This window comes from Phacochoerus africanus, chromosome 2 (genome assembly GCF_016906955.1).
Source record: "Phacochoerus africanus isolate WHEZ1 chromosome 2, ROS_Pafr_v1, whole genome shotgun sequence".
In the NCBI taxonomy this organism is placed as follows: domain Eukaryota; kingdom Metazoa; phylum Chordata; class Mammalia; order Artiodactyla; family Suidae; genus Phacochoerus; species Phacochoerus africanus.
In genome coordinates, this window is record NC_062545.1 from 209,877,921 (window position 1) to 209,893,509 (window position 15,589).

Genomic DNA, 15,589 nt, shown 5'->3' on the forward strand with positions numbered 1-15,589 from the left:
TTCAGAGAGCCCAGTACCTCCTGTTCTTCTGTCTACACAAAGATGGAAGACATTGAATTTTAACTCTTATCTTCCCTTCTCTCTCCTTCAAAATCTCCCACTTTGAGAATTGAGCTTCTTCTTTAGCAAAGATAAGCCTCTTATTTGGACTCTTGATTCTACTGATGCTCCCGCTTTACACTTCATTTGAGCTCCGAGTTCTACTTTGTCATCCTCTTCTCTATTTTTATGGTCTTCTCTTGGAGCTAAACCCAGGTTTTGCCTCTTTCTTCCTGCTATTTTCTTTATAATGCAATCTCTCAATGAAAATCTCAGTCTTTCTCCATCATGCAAAGAGGTTGGCATCTTTAAAAATGCCCATATTTAATAGGTTCTTTGCATTGAATCAGGGCAAAACTTCCCATCACCTTTCTAGATCCATTTTATTTTATTGGAATTCTATTAATTCCATGGACTTAAGCTGTTTTCTAAAACCACCACTCATAAACATCATTTCAAAAATCATCTTCCCCTTCTGCCTTCTACCTCAATCCACATTTCACTAAAGGATAGGGAATCAGGGGGATCTGCCCAAAGCATCACTTCCTCCTGTGTTGTAAGAGTCCATGTATGAAGCTGTGAGTTTCATTGCTAGGAATGGCAGCTACTTTGCTGTGCCTTTGACAAAGAAAGGGAGAGTTCTTTCTTAAAAAATCTGCATTTGAGTCCTGACAATGGGTTTGGCAATTTTTGTTATCAAATGGGTTGTTAAAAGTTAATCAGTCAAAGACTACCAGGAACAAGTTTTGTAGCATGACAAAACCATATTTATTGCTTTGGAAGGAGGGAGGGCATTTTGGAGGAGTGCCAATAGACAAGTAAGAGGAGGTAGGCATCTTTTGTGAAAGACTTCGAATATGGTCTAAAGGAAGAAGGGATTCATTTTGCATTGATTGTTGTCTTGGGGTGTGATTTGAAAAAGAGCGAATTAACTAGGAATTGGGTGTTGCCATGAGGTGAAGTTGTCAAGATGGCAGAGCAATTGGGTATCCCTAGTAAGAAATGAAAACATCAAGTGGTCCGGGGCATCACTGGTTAGTAATCACTCACAGAGAGGGTCACCATGGTAATTTCTAACTGCTGCATGACCTTGGCAGAAACAGTGTTTTCTATTAGCTTTGCAGCTGCCTTCATCTGTGTCTGTTCTCCCAGCCTGATTAGTGGCAGAGCTTTTTCTCCTCTTTTCGGTCCAAGTTGATTTCCATTCTTTTAATTTCAAATAGCTTTTAACTCTTTCACCATCACAGATTCTCAAATCATCTGATCATTCACTAGGATACATATTCCCACCTAACCAATTGTAAGAATTCTGGTTCATCTTGATCTAACTAAAAAGAACCCTCTAGAGCATGCATCAAGCCGCTGTACAAAGTTGAGGCAAAGGTATGTGGCTTCACTCATAAGTTTCAATTTAGGATATTTAGAACTTTGTTATATGCCCCTCCACTCTGCCTTTTGATGATGCCAACACCCTCATAAGTAGTCTTTCCAGGTTAGAGTGGGTCTCTTACCCCACTCTGAAAGCTTAATGGCTCCTCATCATAAATCGCATTGTATCTGAAAATCACCATGATTCGGCTCTCTTCCACTTTTCCATTCTCCTCTCCATCTTTCCATGAGTTTTACATTTGAGCCACACCAGATGGACCCTGGGACTTCCACATCTCCATGCCTTTGCTCACACTTTCCCTCATCCTGAAGGGATCCTCTGTCCCAATCCAAATCTTATTGTCACTTGTCTGATGCAAGACCATGAAGCCGCTCCTGGATCATCCTGTCGATTCGACTAGCTGTTCTTTAGCACTTCCATAGCACTTTGTTTATATCTCTGGTTAGCATTGCTTTTCTTCTGTCTCCTAAGAATGCAGTGTTTGGGGGGTTATCCTTAATATTTAGTGGTGGGGGAAATGTTTATTTTACCTACTCTCTATGTTCTAGGGGAAGTCCTTAACCTGCAGTTCATAACTTCAGTATGGTTCTCTGGCGGTGTGGGAAGGTGAAACATCTTGTGAAACTTTATATAAATATATATGTACATGTTTATATAATTGTGTAGATGTTTATGTGTAATTTGTTGGGAAGTGGGTCCACAGTTTTCATCAGATGCTCAAAGAGATGTGTAACCCCAAAGAGCTTAAGAACAGCTATTAGAATATTATACTGTTGTGGAATGGGCACTCTGCCACTCAAACAGATGGGGGAGATGACTATAAGCAACCAGGAAATCATGAATGTGCATCAAATGTGGGTGCTTAGGGCATGGTACCCAGCTGCGCAGGTGGAGAACGCTATCCACCCAAAGCTGCCAAGGGCTATTAGCCAGTACTGATTAAACTCTGGACTGCACTTGCACCGACTTTAGGAAATTTCAGTAAAATCCTGTCCTCCCCAGTCACGGTACAGAAGCACAGTAGTTGGCTGAGTTTATCCACATAAATGCCCTGACTGTGCCTTTGTTGAGAAGCCAAATTGGCAGTGGCAGCAATGCTACTTGTCCTTGTCTACTTTTCTATTCCCAGATAAATATTAGTTTGATTAATAATCACGTTTCACTCAGTCACAGGCACCATGAAGACTAACATTCTGGAGGGAAAAAAAAAGTGCATGACACAATCTTCTCTCTGTTCTTAGAGTAATAGAAAGGCCCATCAGAAAGATTACATAATGTCTTAACTTCCCATTCTCTCACTATAACACACATCAGGTATATGAGTTGCAACACAACACAGACAATATTTAGCATGAATGACAGAACTGTGACCTTCAGTGTAAGCAATAGATTGGCCCTTGATTATACTTCTTAACTGACCATGAGAAAAGTTCATTATTTTGTGAATGTTTTCCTGACATTTCTTTCCTTCCATGTTTTTCTTAGAAAATTCTCCATGGAACTGATTTCACTAATAAGAGGCAGCTTACCTCATTAAAAAAAAAAGGCACGAGATGTTCCTGTCATGGCACAGCAGAAACGAATCCAACTAGGGACAATGAGGTTGCGGGTTCGATCCCTGGCTTTGCTCAGTGGGTTAAGGATCCAGCATTGCCGTGAGCTGTGGTGTAGATCACAGACGAGGCTCATATCCCACGTTGCTGTGACTGTGGCACAGGGCGGCAGCTGTAGCTCTCATTGGGCCCCTAGTCTGGGAACCTCCATATGCCACAAGTGCAGCCCTAAAAAAAAGGGGGAAAAAGAAAGGCATGAAAAATATGTACTCTTCCAATTGTCATGTGCATTCACATGGCCATCAACTAATTCTCATTTTGGCATTTGTTGAGATCACTTGCCACAAATTATTCTCTCTCACAAGGATATGCTAAGAGAGAGCAAAATAATGTGCAATTCAGGTACCTGGGTATAGAAGGTAAAACACACATTTCTCTTTCGGCCAAAATGACTGGTTATCTCTATCATTTTTTTCTTTCAAACAAACCCGGTTATAAAAATCCTACTATGTCAAAAGCATTATGAAAGTCAATGGCAATTCTTCCAAAAGCAAGTGTGACACCCTTCAAACTTGGCTATTTGTGAAAGAACTTGGTTCTCAATCTGAAAAGCATTAAAACTTGCATATAGTCAAATCAATCCCCAGCACTGAGTTCTTTTGGGATTCACAGATAATATTCTAAGTCAGTAATTTTAAAACTTGACCATGCACAGTATCATCTAAAAGCCTTCTTAAAACACAGATTGCCGGACTTCACTCCAAAGTTTGTACTCCAGTATATCTGAGGGGAGCTGGAGAATATGGATTTCTCACAAGTTTCTAGGTGATTCTGATGATTCTGGTGTGGGAACATCTTGAAAACCACTGATGTAGGACTTTGAGGTTGCAAGGTGCTTGTAATTAATTCGGAAGTTAGGGCATAACCCGTTTCAAAATACTGAGACGCACAAGGGTCCAAATAAGCTACAGCGTGTGTGATATAAGTCCAGTGGTGAGAGAAAACTCTTGGGCTGGTAGGATTTGAGCTGACTCTCAAGTCCGAGTAAAGATCATCAGAGAGGAAAACGGAAGGCATTCTAGGATGGGTAGAAGCATAAAGTTAGTTTAAGACTGGAGAGGTAAAGAGCTTTCAATGCCTTTCCGTAACGAGTTCAGGTTTTATGCAGCAGGTGATCTTTCTCCCATCCACATATCATTCCTCCTACGGCATGCAGGCACAAAGATCTAGCTCCATAGTACTGTAAACATTTAACTTCAAAGTACGCTGAGGTGAGGGGGAAGAGGGAAGGTTTTAATATATCTCTGGTGTTTGACGAAAATACAAATTTAGATTGGGAGGTGGATTTTTTGCCTATTTTTCCTGGGTTTCAGGGACCGGAAAGCCAGTAACTTTTGGGTATCATCTGAAACACTAAGTAAAGCTCGTTTCGGTATGGATTTTGGTTGCCAACAGGACGAGGAAAAATCTTGGCTGTCCTGGGCAACTTTGGCTCTTGTCACATGGGGGGTCTGAATGGGGCAAGACCGTTCAGTAGTGTCCAGTGCTTTTCAGTCTTTAAGGGGCACGTGTCAATCCCTTGGAGATCTTTTTAAATTTCAGATACTGATTCAGTAGGTCTGAGATGGTGCATTTCTAACAAATTCCCCGGGTATGCTCATGCTGGAGACTCCAATTTGAAGAAGGTACCATGGGACATTCAGAGCCTGCAGGGGTAGAGAGGTTGGTGGGATTTGTCCCTCCCGAACGAAGGGGAATAAACGCAATCCTTAAAGGCAGGCCGCTCTCCAGTCATCCCTGAGAGGGAGGACAATGGTGTGCATGGAGGAGGAGGGCCTGGGCAGAGCTGGGAAGGTGGCGGTAGGAGAGCGCGGAGGCGCCGAGGCGCGTCAGGTGCCAGCGGTCGGATGATGGCGGTCCGATGGCGCAGGCGGCCTAGGGGTCCAGACGCGTCTCCACTCGCTCGCGGCGCGATTTCTGGTCTTACGGCCCTCGGCGGCTCCCATCGCGGCTCAGGGGTGCGGAGCGGGGACGGCGGCTGCGGCTGCCGGTCATTCTGTCGCGCGTGCGGGCGGACACCTACAGCGCCAGCCCTGGCGCTCCGGCTCCCGGAAGCGGAAGGGGACCGCGGACCGGCCTGGGCGGCGGCGGCGGCAGGACTAGAGGAGGTGGAGGTGGGAGGAGGCGGAGGGGGAAGAGCCGCCGGCGGCCGCAAGAGCAGCAGCGGCGAGAGGTGAACCCCCTGCGCAGGTGAGTGTGTGTAGGCGCGGGAACGACCCGGCTGCCCCCGGCCGCCAGCCCCTGCCCTGCGCCCTGTCCTCTCTGTCCCCACGTGTTCTCGCCTGCGCTCAGAACCCCGGGTCTTCTCGGTGCCCAGCCGGCCCAGGCCTGGCCCTTCTCCCAGCATCTTCAGCCGCCCGCCACTTGCCCCTCCCATAACTCGTGGTGGGTGGGTTCCTGCTCTAGTGGAGGTGATTTGGGGTAGGTTTTGTTTGTGTGTGTGTGTTTAAATTTTAAAAATCTGTGCCCTGAGCTTCTCGCATGTGAACCACAGTTTACCACCCTGTACCCCTGCCCGACACCTGTGTAGGGATCTGGGATTTATCTTTGCCATGGCAGCCTTTCATTCATTTCCAAATCGAAGGGGTGAGGTTGCAGAGAACTAGCAGGAGGAGAAATAGTTTGCTCCTTTACTGACTTTCTGCCTCTCTTCCCCAGATCCAAGAGTGGTTTTGAGAAAATGGCTTATGGCTGGTAGCAGTTTGCACTTGTTACTGTTCACCGTAATAGGCCCCTGGATTTTAACTGGAAAGTCCATTTAAAGTTGTGGTCTTCCTCAAGCTGTATTTGGGTCACAGTTTAAGATCCCTTGTGCGTCAGTGGAGGATGTCTATCTTTAGGGCTAAGAGAATTTGATTGGTTATTATTTGAAAATATTGCAGTATAGCAGTCTGTAAAGTACAGGAGGAAAAAAAAATCAAGGTCATTGTGGGCGGTCATAAATCACAGTGTAAAGTTAAAGGCTAAACTAAAGACCTCTAAGGATAAATAAGCGCACAGGTTAAAAAGATTTGTCAAATGATCCAAGGCCAAGGGTGGTAATATTTGTACTTTTAAAATTCACTACCTTCCTCGTGGTTAATAATAATTATAGTTATAAATATAATTATAACGTGATGATTGCTTAGTATGTGCTCTTCCTGGACTAAAAGGTTTTTGGTGTTATATCTTGTTAAATCCTTCCAACTCTTTAGATTTTATTTATTTTAAAGGTAAAATCCAAAGAAGTGATTTAGGTGTGCTATGTCTTAATGGCAGACAGATTTTTGAAAAATAGATAAGGTGAGAAATCGATTGAAAAGAAAGAACCAAATTAGTTGGTGTTGTGGAAAGAAAAACTAAATTCTAGTCCCACTGGTGTCACAATCTAGCTGTGGGTTCATGAGTAGCAACCCATGCAGTTTTCTTATTTATACAACCAGGAAGTCAGGTTAAATTCTTTAAGGCTTATTTTAACTTTCCCATGTTTACTTGGCATATGTTAAATTTGTAAATAATATAAAACCATTAACGTGTTAAAGGTACATATAAAGCCTTTACCTGAAGTACTAGTTGAGTTTTATAAAAATGTAACTTTAAAATGTGTAACTCCATACTTTTAGAATAGTATTTGGTGCAGTACTCTTCCAGAATGCCTCATTTTGAAGGTAAAGCAATAGGATTATATTACATCCCTTCAAACCGTTGTGATTTTTGTTAAACTTAACATACATTTGAAGCCATAGTTGGAATAAATGAACTGGAGCAAATTTTAAATAAAATGGTAACTATGACACACTGCCTGTCTCTGGGGTGTTTTACTTAATAAAAGAAATTTAAGCATTTAAAAATGTAGATATGTAACTATCAGTTTAACAGGTAGGTTCTAAAGAGGAAGCAATTGTTGAATCATACATTTTTTCAGTTCTTATTTATTCACTGCTTGATTAGGGAGTGATTTAGAACGTGTGAAAAAGAACATGGATAAAATAATGTCAAATTTTAGTGAAGAAATGAATTGAGGAGTCTAGTAATGTCTCCATGGAGCTTTTATTCCTGGAATAACAATTGAGTGCAAGTCAAATTCTTTTTTAGTGGATTAGGCTACATGGTGGCCATATCAATACTTGTGGGGGTAACAGGGAAGGCAGAGGGGAAAGCTATTTTTACTACCAGGAGGTTGTTCCCTAAGCTCAGTTTTACTTTTAGTTTAAGGCATGAATACATTCTATATTGCTTTAGTAAAACATTAGAGCTCAGTTTCAACTTTTCAAATGAGCTAAATATAAATGGCATTTTAGCATCTGGTAGAATAATCAATGCATTAATACACATATTAAAGTTGAAAATGTTTGAACTGTTTTGATTTGAATCAGTAATAAATATAGGTGAAAGTAAAGAAAAAAATGGAAAAACACCAGTCTTTCTTGTTAGAATAGTAATTTTTTTTGTTAAGAATCTTTGGTAAATTGAGTTAGCCTGGTTTAAAAAGCATAGACATGGCATTCCCGCTGTGGTGCAGTGGTCTAAGAACGTGACTGCAGTGCCTCCAATTGCTCTGGAGGTGTGGGTTCGATCCCCAGCCTGGTGCGCTGGTTTAAAGGATCTATGGGTTAAATAATTCAACATTGCTACAGCTGCAACTTAGATTCAGTCCCTGGCCCAGGAACTTCCATATGCTGCAGGTGTGGCCACTTAAAAAAAAAAAAAGAAGCATAAACATGAAGTAGCATTGCTTTCACTGATAGCTACCTTACCAAAAATATCTTAATGTAATGGTAGTTTATTTACTTTTTTTTTTCCCTCTTGTGATGTCTTTTGGGAAAAAAATGTGATGTTTTCAAATTTTGTCTTCTGCATTTCAGGCCTCCTTTTCCCCTGTGCTTTTCCTCTCTAGCAGATTAACTTATTCGTTTTAAGAGGCCAAGTAGATATCTGCTCTACCTGTTGCTGATTCTACACCAAAGGGCAGGTTAGGTGAAAATTAGGCTTTTAACACTCACTGTTTCATTTAATTTTATCTTAACATGTTCCAGTGTGATATCAACCAGGCTTCTGATTTTAAGCCTTTTGTCTGTGGTTATGAAATGAGTAACTTTTTTACCTGCTGTAGGATTTTCAGCTTTAGCAAGCAAGGAGAGATTTTCTTTTCTTGTCTTTTAGTTATTATTGTTTTTAAATCATGTCTGCCTTGGTCAAGCCTGGTGTGAAGAAAATCACCCCCCCCCTTTTCAATCTATTCTTTGTGCAGTGGGTACTAGAGGTAAGTACTTGGCTTCGCTTCCTTCATGGAGGAACATGCCTGATGGACACCCAGGAAATGCCAGAACCGCATTCCTGGCTGCTGCTGTAGGTAAAGGTTTTTATTTGGGCTGATTTTGGACAAAAGTTGCTTGCACTGTCTGTCTCTACTCTACATTTAACTCTAGTTCTTCTCTTGGCTGTCTTGTCCCTTTTCTTCACACTCATCTCATAACTTCCTAAATGAAAAGTCCCACATAGACATTTTGTACTGACTGAAACAATATGTGGTAGTCTTCAATTCAGATCATCCTACACCTTCCACGTTATTTTTGCTTTTTGTTAAGAGGTTCTGATGAAGCGTGTGACTATGGTACAATACTTGCAATAAAGGTATTAATTTCCATTTATTTTTTCACTCATGAGGTGGGTACACAGAAGAGCCATAGCTAATGTTCAGTTCTTCCCAGAATATAGTGATTTAAAGACTTAGCCTAGGAAGTAGATTCTTGAAACCATTGACAGTGCAGATTGCTGTGCCTTGACCCTTTGCCCACCTACATTTTGACAGGGTTTTCCTTGAGAACTCAGCAGTTAAGTCAGAATTCCCTACTTTAACAATACATTCTTCCTTAGCTTCTGAAATCAGGTCTGATTTTCTTCTAAGCTTCCTTTCTTCACTCACCAGGCCTTCTGCTTTTACCTGAAAGAGATTTAGATTACAGGTTTTAGCTCAATCACCCTATTTTAAATTGCTGTTTTAGGTTTTCTGCTTGAAGAGAACTCATGCCAGCATGTGGAAACACAGCCACATGCTTAAAGAATTATGCTAGTGAAAAGGCTGTGTGCTGAGGTCTCTCATCTCTGACAGGTAGTTCTCAGACTTCAAGTTTAATGGAAAGCAAATGACTGGGTATAGTTAAATTGTATCATAGCTTTAAGGCGGGCAGCCCAGAAATGTTGTTTCATTCTGGAGTTTGTAAGAGTAGATGTAAAGCTTATCTTCTGGTACCCTGCCCCCACTCCCCTTTAAAGTTGTGGCTTGAGGGTTAAGGGTCTGGGGTTGTCACTGCTATGGCTCTGGTTACAGCTTTGGTGCAGGTTGGCCCAGGAATTTCCACATGCTGCAGCAGTGGCCACATAAATAAGTAAAGGTAACCATTTTTGAAGGTGTTTATCATTTGCCAGGAAATTTCTCTTTTTAAGTATGACAACCACCTTGTGTGTTGGTATTTTTATCACCATTTTAGAGATGGTGAAACTGAAGCTTGAAAAGAAGCTGAAGCTTGAAGAGCTAACAAGTGGCTGTGTCATAATTTGAGTGTGGCTCTTTTAAATATCTGTACAAGATTAATTTCCTACTCTTTTGAAATACACTGAATACTTAGGTGATATTTCAAAAATTGAATTACCTCATTGGCTAATTATTAAGACAGCTGTGGTCTGATATTTTAGGTAGAATTATGTGGCCATTTTTCAGAGTTGATAAAGTCACAAGTAAATGACTATATAAATATGTTTAAAAATATATGGTTGTAAATTTTTGTAATCTGCAATTATAAGGTTTAAAATTTTTATATTTCTATAATAACCACGTGTGGGGAATTTTTCTTCCCCTATAAATTGCTGATTACATTCTTTCAGACATGTCAATGTTAAAAATACTTAACAGCATTTTATAGTTACAGACCATGGAGATACTTGTTACCACAAAGATAACACAGACTAGAATTGCTTTTATACCACATGGGTGTGATTTGATTCTGCAGCGATGATGATGTTGAACTAGAGGAAATGTTCATCACATTTTGGATGCTATGGCTGTGATGTAGCTCTAATATCTGTAAATGGCAAGTAGGATTATTTTTCCCCTTGATTTTATTTTATTTTATTTTATTGTCTTTTTGCTATTTCTTGGGCCGCTCCCGCGGCATATGGAGGTTCCCAGGCTAGGGGTCGAATCGGAGCTGTAGCCACTGGCCTACACCAGAGCCACAGCAACGTGGGATCCGAGCCACGTCTGCAACCTACACCACAGCTCACGGCAATGCCGGATCGCTAACCCACTGAGCAAGGGCAGGGACCGAACCCGCAACCTCATGGTTCCCAGTCGGATTCGTTAACCACTGCGCCACGACGGGAACTCCTCCCCTTGATTTTAAAAGTGACTAAGGTTTGACTCATGGGTGATTGATTTGTGTTATTACCTAATGTTACTGACAGAAAGTACTGTTTTGCTGCAACCCTTAAGAAGCCACCGTAGAGTCATTGCCTTAGCAACATTACTGACTTTGGCCATGTTCCAGAACTCTTCTTTGTACCACTCTTGATTCTGCTTGAGATATCTTCTAGAAGAAGATTCATTCATCCATTCACCACTAGAGTAGCAGTTCCTTTACTATGACATTCTGTATTTTGTCTCTAAGAAGTGAACCTGCAGCCAAGTTAAATTAGCTTAGAAAGACCACTTTAAATTAGCTTAGAAAGTTAGAGTAGAAATAAGTTAAAGTTTTACAATTTAATAATCATGGGCCATGAAAAAAGTGACCCTGGGAGAACATATAGCTTTAAAAAAAATCTATAAGGGGAATGGAAGTGTCATAATAGTGATTTTGATGTGTTTTTCATGTCCTCAGTGTGTAACAGGTTCCTGTTGCTACCTAGGGTAAGCAGTATGCTTAGCAAACTCACAACCTGTCCTTCATTTCCTTTCTTGGATAATGGTACCACCCTTCATCTAGACCCTAAGCCCAAACTTGGGAATCATCCTAGAATCTGCCCTTTGCTTCCAGTTGATCACCACATCCTATCAATTTGATTCATTATGTTCTTACTCCGCCTTTTACTTGCATACCTCCTCTTTTAAGTGTTCCTTCCTCACCCCAACCCCTCTTCCTTTCACAGTTTGCTTTTGAGGTACTTACCATGTGCTCTCATTTCTCACTCAGGTGACCAGTAAGCCCTAGCTTATTTTATGTAGTCAGTCCCAGAGTTTTATGTATCCACCCAAGTCCATTCTTCAGACTGTTCTTTCCAAAATGCACATTTCATCCTGGCATTCTTCTGCCTATAATCCTTTGTTGCTTTCCAAACCACTCTCTTCAGGGTGAAGTCCAAACTCATTGGCATGGTTTAACTGTTATTTTTACTCTTAGATCATTCTCCCCTTATAAGTCACAAAATCATTCTAGTAGGCTGTGACCAGCATTATGTATTTTTATTAAGGTGGAAAAGAGTAAAATAATATCAGACTACATCACAAATAGTCAGGGTAAATACCACTTCATTAAACTTTTTCAGTTATATAGGTGAACCATATACTCACATATCTCATATATTGATGTGTATTTGTGTCCAAATGTTATAAACTATATTTCTTAGAGATGATTGTGGTAAAAAAAGACGTGTTTTACCCCTTTTTTCTATATGCAGTGGCTCTAGTCATTTCATAAAGATTTTCTCCACCTGCGTGTACATCTTTGCTAACTCTTCTCTCTTGTTGAGAAGCGCCTCTGTTCTTATCTAGCTAACTCACAGTCTTCATTTTCTCCAGAAATCTTTTCCTGTTGGTAACTTACCATAAGAAATACATTTTATCCTGCAACCTAGTACACACAAATATTCACGACTGCAAAAATTCCATGAACTAGTCAGTACCCTTTCTCTTTGAGATGCATTCTTATCCCTGTGCTCTCTCCCTTACCTTGTCTTATGTGTATTTGATCTTGTCTGTTTATTAGTTTCTCTCTCTTGAAGATAGGGCTGGTCCCTTTTTTATCTATACACAGTGCCAAAGCATATTATATAGTCAATAGATTTTGATTGAATTTGTGAAATATTGAATCAGTATATGTTTTCTAGAACTCTTTACAGTATTATAGTTTAAGCCTGAATTATAGAAACTATCTTTTATAGTTGAGTTTTTTTAGTGGTTTAACTTTTAGGAGGAGAACTTTTTTCCTTAAAACAATTAAACCAAAATGTGCTTTTCTTTTAAACTCTTTCTTTTATGTTTATCAATTGTGATTATATATTCCTAGCCTAACATCTTGACAGCTATTACATTGCATATTGTCACATCAGTGACCTCAGAATCTATTGTCATTTTGTGATGTGTGGTCAGGAAGTTTGATGAATCCCAGATGTTGGGCACATAATGATAATTTGATTTTATAGGAACTGGGTGGTTTCAAAAGAGAGAACCTTCATGTATAATGGTAATCAAATGAAAATTTTTGGGGGCTGGATTGCATATGAAAGCATGGAATTAAGTGCAGTTGAGTCATCCTATTTCTAAATTTAAACTATTATAATTGACATTTTTACTGTTAGAATATTTAGCTGCTTTCAATTTTTATCTTTGTTGTGAGATCATTATTTGTTAAACCTTTATAGATTTCTCATGGCGAACTGTTACTGAGGAGAGATCCGTTTGTTGTGATGTAATAAAAGAATGAATCAAAATAAAACCTCTAAATGCAAGTAACCAGAAAAATTACAATACATCTCAGTGAATTTGCAAGTGGTAAGTGCATTTAATTTTAATGGTAATGTTTCTGACTTATGTGGCATCATGCCCTTAAGGTGTTATGTTTAGATGAATTTAATTATTTTTTACTAGCAAGAAAATTACAGTTACTTTATGTTTATGTAAATTTTTTGTATTAAATTTTAGCTACACACTTTCTTAAATAAGGCTTTTTATATACATAAAATAATCTGTAAATAATATCAGTTTCAGAAACATCTTTCTGAACTGTAAATCTTTCTGATCTTACAGATAATGCTTCTGTGTTACACTTTTAAAGATATTAATTTTTTTTGTTGTTGTGTTGTTGTTGTTGTTGTTGTTGCTATTTCTTGGGCTGCTCCCGCGGCATATGGAGGTTCCCAGGCTAGGGGTTGAATCAGAGCTGTAGCCACTGGCCTACGCCAGAGCCACAGCAACGCGGGATCCGAGCCACTTCTGCAACCTACACCACAGCTCACGGCAACGCCAGATCGTTAACCCACTGAGCAAGGGCAGGGACCGAACCCACAACCTCATGGTTCCTAGTCGGATTCGTTAACCACTGCGCCACGACGGGAACTCCTAAAGATTTTAATTTTAAAAGCATTTCATATAAAGATAATACATAGTGATAAAGAGAGGCTAACATTAAAATTTTGTTTGTAAGGTGGTAATTTCAGATCATACCACAATGGGTGTCTTTATTTTTCATTTTGGTTGAGAAGAATTTAGATATTTATTAATAAAATTAGATGAATACATAAATATATGTGTATATAAAATATGACAGCATTCATTCTTACCACTCTTCTTCAGCTCAATGATAGCTGCTATTAACAGTTTGGTAGATGTGTATTTTTTGCACACATACAGAAATTACTTTTTTCTAATAAAAATCATGTTATACAAACTTCTCTATAACTTAGTTTCCCCTTCAATGCTTAATTACCAAAAAACCCAGAAGAATTGAAAGAATTGTATAGTGTGACATCTGAATACCCATCACCTAGATTTATAACTCAGATTTTACTGAACCATAACACATACTCATCCAGGTCTCTGTCCACCTATTAATCTCTCTCTCTCTTTTTTTTTTTTTTGGTGGGGGGATATCCATTTCAAAGTAAATTACAGACATCAGTACCGCTTCTCCCCTCTGTCTCCAGTATTTCAGCATACATATCATTAACTAGACTTCAAGATTGGTTGTCAGGATTGTTTTTTTTTTAAAGCTAAATTTACATACCACGAAATGCACCAGTCTTAAGTGTGCATTTGCTAAGCTTCAAGAACTTTAGGACCAGTGTATCAAATGCGTATCAGGATAGAAATGTCAGCACCCCAGAAAGTTCCATTATGTCTTTTCCTCGTCTGTCTTTATCCTTCTTTTCCTCCAGGAAACTATGTGATGATACTTCCTGCCATTATAGATTTTTCCTCTATAACTTGCTTCTTTTCGTTCAACAAAGCATGAGGGTAACCACATGCAAATGGAGATCTACTTTCCTTCTTTTCTTCATTTTTTTTCTTTAAAAATTGCAGTAGCTTGGAAAGTCTAAACTGAGGATATATTACAATTTACAGTACATGAGCCTTTTCCTGATCTTATGTGGGCATATACGTGGTGCCATGTTTTTTGTGATTGATTGCAAAAAGTACTGTATGGAATGTCCTTGTATGTATATGTATTTGTACCCTCAACTGAAATACTTTTGCAGATATTATTAGAAATGAAACTGCTGAGTCAAAGAGTTTGACATTTGAGACTCCCCAATTGCCTTCCAAAGATGATTGTATCAGTTTACATGCAGATCAGTAATGGATGAGAAGAGTCCTTTTCTCTGTGCCTTTTCAACATCGAGTGTCACCTATCTTTCTAAAATGATGTCAGTACAAAGAATAAAAAGATACTTGTGATTTCGCATTTTCCTAGTCAGTAATGATCAGATTTTTTTTTCTTTTGTGAATTGACTCTGTGTGTATTTACTTTGCATGCCACTTGCTAGTCCTTTGCTGCAGTCTCCCCCCCGCCCCCCCCCCGCCGCCCAGTCCTTTCTTTGTCTTTTAATTTTGTTTCCGAAGTGTTTTGAGTTTCAGAAATTTTAATTCATACGTGGTCAGACGGGGCTTATGAGTCCTGCTTGTGAAAGTCTTCCTCATTCTAAAATTATAACTTGCTATTTTCCTCTACTACTTTTGCTTTTTATTTAGAATTTAGAACAGAAAGAGAAATCACTGGGAGAAGAGAAAGAGAAATCAAGGTGCCAGGAAAAATTTCATGTGGAGAGTGAGACTCAAATTGACCTTGAAGTATGAGTTGAATTTAAATAGAGTTGGCAAAATGGTAGAGGCCTTTCAGACAGAAGGAATGGGAAAGGGAATATATTTTTCATATTCATGGAATATTAATAAGATCACTGGCTAATGTGGCAAGTCACATAAAACTGTAAGTTTAGAGATAATTCATTTGGCTAGATTTCTTGTAAATTATCTCAGCTAGCTTTTATCATTTTCTAAAATCTGCATTCTGGTGTTACAGTTCTCCGTCATATAATAGTTTTCTATCACTTTCTTTTCTTCCTGAGGAAAATACGTGGTGAAATTTAGTTGCCTGAAAAGACAAAAAAGGAAAGGTGGTTTCCTACCAGAGTAGTTTTGAACACTGTAAATATTTACAGCCTAGTTTATTAAAGTTGATTTATAATTTATTAAAAAAAGTTGTGCTATAGTAATTTACATCATTAATGAAGTTAGTCACCACACTCAAGTATAGTTGCCAGATAGCAATCTTAAAAAATGTTGAAGTACCAGTGTGTC

The 15,589-nt window shown here is 39.3% G+C and overlaps 1 protein-coding gene across 1 annotated transcript in view; it reads left to right on the plus strand.

Annotated features, from left to right (window-relative positions):
* Positions 1-5,149: 5,149 nt before the first annotated feature.
* Positions 5,150-15,589, plus strand: part of ZDHHC21 (zinc finger DHHC-type palmitoyltransferase 21) — a 65,145-nt gene continuing 54,705 nt past the window's right edge. Inside the window, 2 exon segments of the mRNA XM_047767630.1 lie at positions 5,150-5,232; positions 12,658-12,787. The gene's annotated coding sequence lies outside the window, so the exon portion shown is untranslated.